The sequence below is a fragment of the Myotis davidii genome, unplaced genomic scaffold, assembly GCF_000327345.1.
Source record: "Myotis davidii unplaced genomic scaffold, ASM32734v1 scaffold653, whole genome shotgun sequence".
Lineage (NCBI taxonomy): Eukaryota > Metazoa > Chordata > Mammalia > Chiroptera > Vespertilionidae > Myotis > Myotis davidii.
Genome location: NW_006285129.1, coordinates 1,601,143 through 1,607,515, shown reverse-complemented (window position 1 = coordinate 1,607,515; position 6,373 = coordinate 1,601,143).

Genomic DNA, 6,373 nt, shown 5'->3' with positions numbered 1-6,373 from the left:
ATGGGTGTCAATGCCTGAGGGCTCCCAGTATGTGAGAGGGGGCAGGCTGGGCTGAGGGACACTCCCCCTCAACCCCACCCAGTGCACGAATTTCATGCACCAGGCCCCTAGTATATATATAAAAGCCTAATATGCTAAGTGTCTGACCCATCGTCAACCGGCTCAACCAGTCGCTATGATGCACACTGACCACTAGGGGGCAGATGCTCTGACCAGTAGGTTAGTTTGTGGCCAATCAGGACTGGGTGAGACGGGCTAGACATACCCTGGAGCCCTCCAGTGGTCCCTCCCTGGCTGGCTGGCCCATATCAGCCCCGATTGGGACTGGGTGAGACAGCCCTGACTGGCCCCAATCACCAGCCAGGCTGAGGGACCCCACCCATGCACTAATTCTTGCACCGGACCTCTAATTTAATAATAAATCCAATACATGTTAACACATTTTTTAAAATAACAGTTTATCTGCCCTGGCTGGGTGGTTCAGTTGGTTGGAGCATCATCCAGACACCAAAAGGTTGTGGTTTGATTCCCAGTCAGGGCACATCCCTAGGTTGCAGGTTCGATCCTCAGTTGGGGTGAGTATGGGAGGCAACCAATCCATGTTTCTCTCTCCCTTCCTCTCTCTCTCTCAAATCAATAAAAACATATCCTCGGGTGAGGATTTAAAAATGATAATAAAATAACTATTTTTCTATAAAAAAAAACTTAATATAAAGAGTATCACTATTTCATTTTTGCAAATCTCACTAATGTAGACAATACCTGGATTCTTGTATCTGCAATCTGTTGTACTATCATGCATCTGAAAACCTCTACTATACACTTGAGAGAGAATGAGACTGAAAAAAAAAAAAATACAACCCAATAATGTCTTCATATTATTCTAAAAATAATAATATATTTTTACTTCACATGTACCCTAAGACCACATTTTGGGATGCACTGCCATAGAACATTTGAGTGATCACTTTTAAAAGTGTAACTTGATTCTTTGTTGTTAGATTTAATAAGCTTCTAGGCCTTGGATCTTTTTTCCTTTTCTTTAGGCCTTAGATCTTCTAGATGAGATATTTCCAAAGGAGGAAATATGTGGAATATGGGGCCAAATTTTGGGGAAAACTAACATTGATTGAGTGCCTGTCATTTTCCAGGTTCTGAACAGAACTAAACTCTCATTTCACTGGGTTTCAACTGGTTTTCCTAATCTCAGAGGTCAACTTTTAGAGTCTTTTCAGCCCTCATCATTAACTATTTCAAAGCTAGTCACAGTTTTCCAAGGAGCTAAAAAAACAAACAAAAAACACACAAATCAAACTTATTTATTGGCTTAGGGATTCAAAGTTGTTGTAGTAACACTAATAAATTCCATTACATCTCTCTTTTTTAAGTATCTGTTTTTGGCTTACTATGCGTAGACTGTGGTAAAGGGCTTTACATGGATTATTCCATTTAATAATCATATTAACTTTGAAAATTAGATATTATGGTATTCATTTAATTGTTGATGAAACTTGTTAATTATTTTGTCTTTGTGTTTGTTTTGGGAGTGTGATGAATGGACAGAGAAGAAAGAACAGTATAAAAGAGTCTCAATGATTACTTTTAACAGAATTTCACAGCTGAAAAGGACACTGAAGGTCATCTAGGTCAAACCTTTTTTTGTTGTTGTTATTCTTGTTCCAGACCATTTAAGCAACTCTGTTTTATCTGATATTAATTTTATTAGTGTTTACTGACATATATTTTCCATCTCTCTCTTTCCATCTTTTCTTTGTAATTTTGCTTTAGTTATGACTCTAATAAACAATATATAATTAAATACGGGTTATTTATTTGTCCAATCGGAGTTTCTATCTATTAATAGAAAAGGTTAATCATTCATTTTATCATGGAAATAAAAACCTACAGCAAAGGGTCCAGCGGGTGTAGCTCAGTGACTGAGCGTCAACTTATGAACTAGGAGGTCACAGTTCAATTCTGAGTCAGGACACATACCTGGGTTGCTGGCTTGATCCCCAATGGGGGGCATGCAGTAGGCAGCCGATCAATTATTCTCTCTCATCTTTGATGTTTTTATCTCTCTCTCTCTCCCTTTCCCTTCCTCTCTGAGATCAGTAAAAATATATTTTTTAAAAAAAGAATGAAGTCTGTCATTTGCAACAACATAGATGAAACCAGAGGGCATTATGCTAAATGAAATAACCAAGTCACAGAAGGACAAATACCATATGATTTCACTTATATGAGGTACCTAAAATAGTTAAACTTAGCCCAGTGGGAGTGGCTCAGTGGGGTTAGTGTCATCCCGTGCACCGAAAGGTTGCCCGTTTGATTCCCAGTCAGAGCACGTACGTTCAGGTTTGATCCCTGGTCGGGGTACAAATAGAAGGCAAGTGATTGATGTTTCTCTCTCACACTGATGTTTCTCTCTCTCTCTCCCTTCCTCTCTCTCTAAGCATGTTCGCATATCCTCGGGTAAGGACTTAAAAAATAAATAAATAAAATGGTCAATGGTCAAATTTACATAAGCAGAGAACAGAATCACAGTTGCCAGGAGCAGTGGAAGCAGGAAAGGGGGAGTTGTTTAATAAATTATATAAAGTTTATTATGCTAGATGCTTAAGTTCTAGAGATCTGCTGTACGACAAAGCACCTTTAGTTAACAATACAGTATATTGTGCACTTCAATATTTGTTAAGAGGGTAGGTGTCAAAAAAAGAAAAAAGAGAAAGTGAGTCTCATACCACACACACACACACACACACACCACCACCACCACCACCACCACCACCACCACCACCATCACACCACACCAAAGGACAGAGGAAACTGGGAGATTTTGTATATGTCTATTATTTTGGTTGTAGTGATGATATTACAGGTGTTTGCACATGTCCAAACTCATCAAATTACAGTATACACATTAAATATGCACCATTCTTAGTATATCAATTATACCTCAATAAAGCTGTTTTTAAAAACTAAAAAACAGATTATCCAGCTCAAGCTATTACAAACATTGCATTCTTCTAGAATACATTATGCAGTCAGAAAAATAGATCATTCGGGCTATCAAGAAATAAATTCTGGAAAATCAAAATCATATAGCCTATAGTCTCTGATCATAATACATTAAATAATTAATAGTAAATATCTTTTAAAAACCTGGTTCTGATATTCACCTTATGAACCCATCAGTTCCCAGACATTAGACTGTGCAACCCTTCTGGCCACACAACTAAGCCAGGTGCGCTACTTTGGGCCCTCCCCTGATTATACTGGGGTGTGGTGTACTCAAAGTCTAAACCGAGGCTACACCAATAATCATGGAGATTATCAATCAAACATCTGCCTAATCTACAGGGTGGAGGTGATGAGTTATGATGGACAAATAACCAGGAGGTTTGCAGAAGGAGACTAAAGTCAAAGTTGATCAAAAGTGGGTGCAAAACAGATAGAGGGGTCCTCAGGTTCTGGAAGTTTGTACTTCTCTGCGAGATTTCCATCAGGAAGAACAAACACTGACCTTCAGCAGGTTTTTTTGGAGGAATTTAAGGATGGAAGTTTCCCAAAGCTCAGGAATCAGGTTCAGGTCGCCTGTGCTGCTAATCTAGCTTTGGCCCCTCTCAGTTGGGATAGCAAGGTCTCTACCTGGCTCCTTGTGCCTCGGTGTCTCATGTTAGGATCAATTCTTGGTTTTTCAGTTTTTCCTACTTCCCAAGTTAAAATTCTGGCCTAAAAGATGACCCCAGGTCCTGATATTGTTGATTCCAACTCCCCATCACCTGCCCATCTAAACTCCTTTCCTAACTTCACCATCATTTTCTTTTTCCCCCAATAGTTTTCTTCTATCCACCTGTCACATCCTACTTTATTGAGCTTCCCCCTCTCAAAGCTGCCTGTCAAGACTCTAAACCAAGCATGTCAAACTCAAAGGCTAACATGGGCCAAATAAACGAGGCATGTGGCCTACAGGTCGCAAGTTTGGCATGATTGCTCTAAACTATTGCCTCTTGTTCTTCACCCTCCCTCAGCCCCCACTTCAATGTATCTGTGAGCTCTACTTTTGAAACGTCTGCTCCCTTCTCCAAAAGCAACACTTCTGTTTGAAACTTTATCTCTCTTCTTTTTTCAAAATGCGAGCATCCTTGAATATATCAAAACTCAATTCACCATCCATATTCTTAAGTTATTTTAAATAAAAATAATCTGATCCTGTCACTTTTCTACTTAAAAACTCTTCAGCTGTTAACCAATGTAAATAAGATAATATTCACTTACCGTGGCTTTCAAATCCTTTCCAAAGGCCTTTCAAATCCATCTCCTCTTCTTTCCCACACAATCCAATAAGTGCATTCATTAGACCTCAGTTCAAATACCACCTCCTTATGATCTGTCTAAAAGAATGAATTAAAATAAAGGAATGGAACTACATCAAACTAAACAGTTTTATGCAGAAAAGGAAATAACCAATATATTGAAAAAAGCTATCTTCAGAATAAGAGAAAATATTTACAAGCCATATACCTGATTAGGGATTAATATCAAAAATACATAAAGAACTTATACAAGTCAATAACATAAAAGCAAATAACCCAACTTTAAAAATAGGCAAAGGATCTAAATAAACATTTTTGGGAAACCATATTAAAGGTTCTTCAAATAATTAAAAATTGTATGTCTATTCAATCCAGCAACCCTGCACCTGAGTATATTTCCAAGAAAATGAAATTAATTATCTCAAAGAGATATCTTCATTCCTATGTTCATTAAAATATTATTCACAATAGGTAAGGTATAGATCAACCAAAATGCCCTACAATAGATGAATGGATATAGATATTGTAGTATATATTTACAACCTGGCAAGTTATTCAGCCTTAAAAAAAAAATCCTGCCTTTTGTAACAACATAGATAAGCCTGGAATTCCAAATGAATTAAGTCAGACAGAAAAAGACAAATACTATATGGTATCACTTATATGTGGGATCTTAAATAAAAAGCCAATTTCATAGCAACAAAGAATAGAAATGTGGCTTGCAGGAGCTGGGGAGTAGAGGACTAGAAAAATTTAAGTCAAAGATTAAGTTTTCAGCTATAAGCAAAATAAGTTCTGAGGTTCTAATATTAATAGTATTATATTGTATACTTAAAAGTTCCTTTAAAAAAAAGTTCCTGCCAGTATATTTTAAGCACTCCCACCACACAAAAAAAAGGGTTAAGTATATGAGGTGATTAATTATCTCAATGTTGGTAATCACTCCACAATGTGTATCAAATCAGAACATTGTATACTTTAAGTGTATATAATTATTTGTCAATTATTCTTCAATAACGCTGAGGGAAAATGTTAAAAATAGAAGAGAACGAGTTGCTTCCTCATCTGTTCTCGCATAATAATTTACAAATGCCTTTATGATAACACACATCACATTGTTTACATATCTGCTTTCTTCATTAGATTATGAACTCTTTGAGGACAGGACGCCTGTCTTCTTCATTGATAGTCCTCTGACAAGCATGGTGACTGGTGAGAAGTTAGCTGAAAACAAATGCTTGTTTAATGAATAACTGATTCATTCATCTCTTAATACCCTGGCCTATCTCTTAATCAGAGCTTCCCTAAGATACCTGCAGAAAATGTGCCTCCAGAATACATCCTAAACTATATGTCTATAATGTCCCTAAACACAAGGGAGCAGGTAAGAAAGAGGAGCGGGAATTTATTCCAAGTTCCAAACCCTCCTGATCTTCCACATTCTCCTGTAGTCACTGGCCTATTCTAGACACTGGCTGAACAATGACATTGGTAAAATCTGTTCAGAATGACTATAATGTCCCTGCCTAGCTTGTTCTTGGATTCTTTCTTTGTTTTTCAGTTTCTTAATGCTGTACCACTTGTCACCAAACTCACTGTTCCTGTGGGACACAGAATGGTCCTTCTTTTACTACTGATATTAGTCTTGCTAATATGGCCACTCTAAAAATCTCACAATCTCCCTGTTGATAACCATTCAAAAGTAAATCATGAAGACTTTTTCCTTAACTTCCATTATTCCATCTATTATTTTTTTCTGTTATTGCTTTTGTTCCTAATCATTAGAAAAAACTTTCCTATAACACAGTTACTGCATAAATGTAACTCCCTTCATAACCTACAATGCTTCTGGCCATCTCTGCAATTGTATCAAAGGAATTCAACAAACCACCAAAATTTTTAGAAAAAAAATAGCTTATTGATATAAGTACTTCCTTGAGAATGTCTTCACTATTCCAAAGATTTAGCTTTCATTGTAATTTTCTCTGTTCTCTCTGTCTCACACAAATTCTCATTGTGTGTGTATGTATGTCTGTGTATGTCACTTCTGCTTC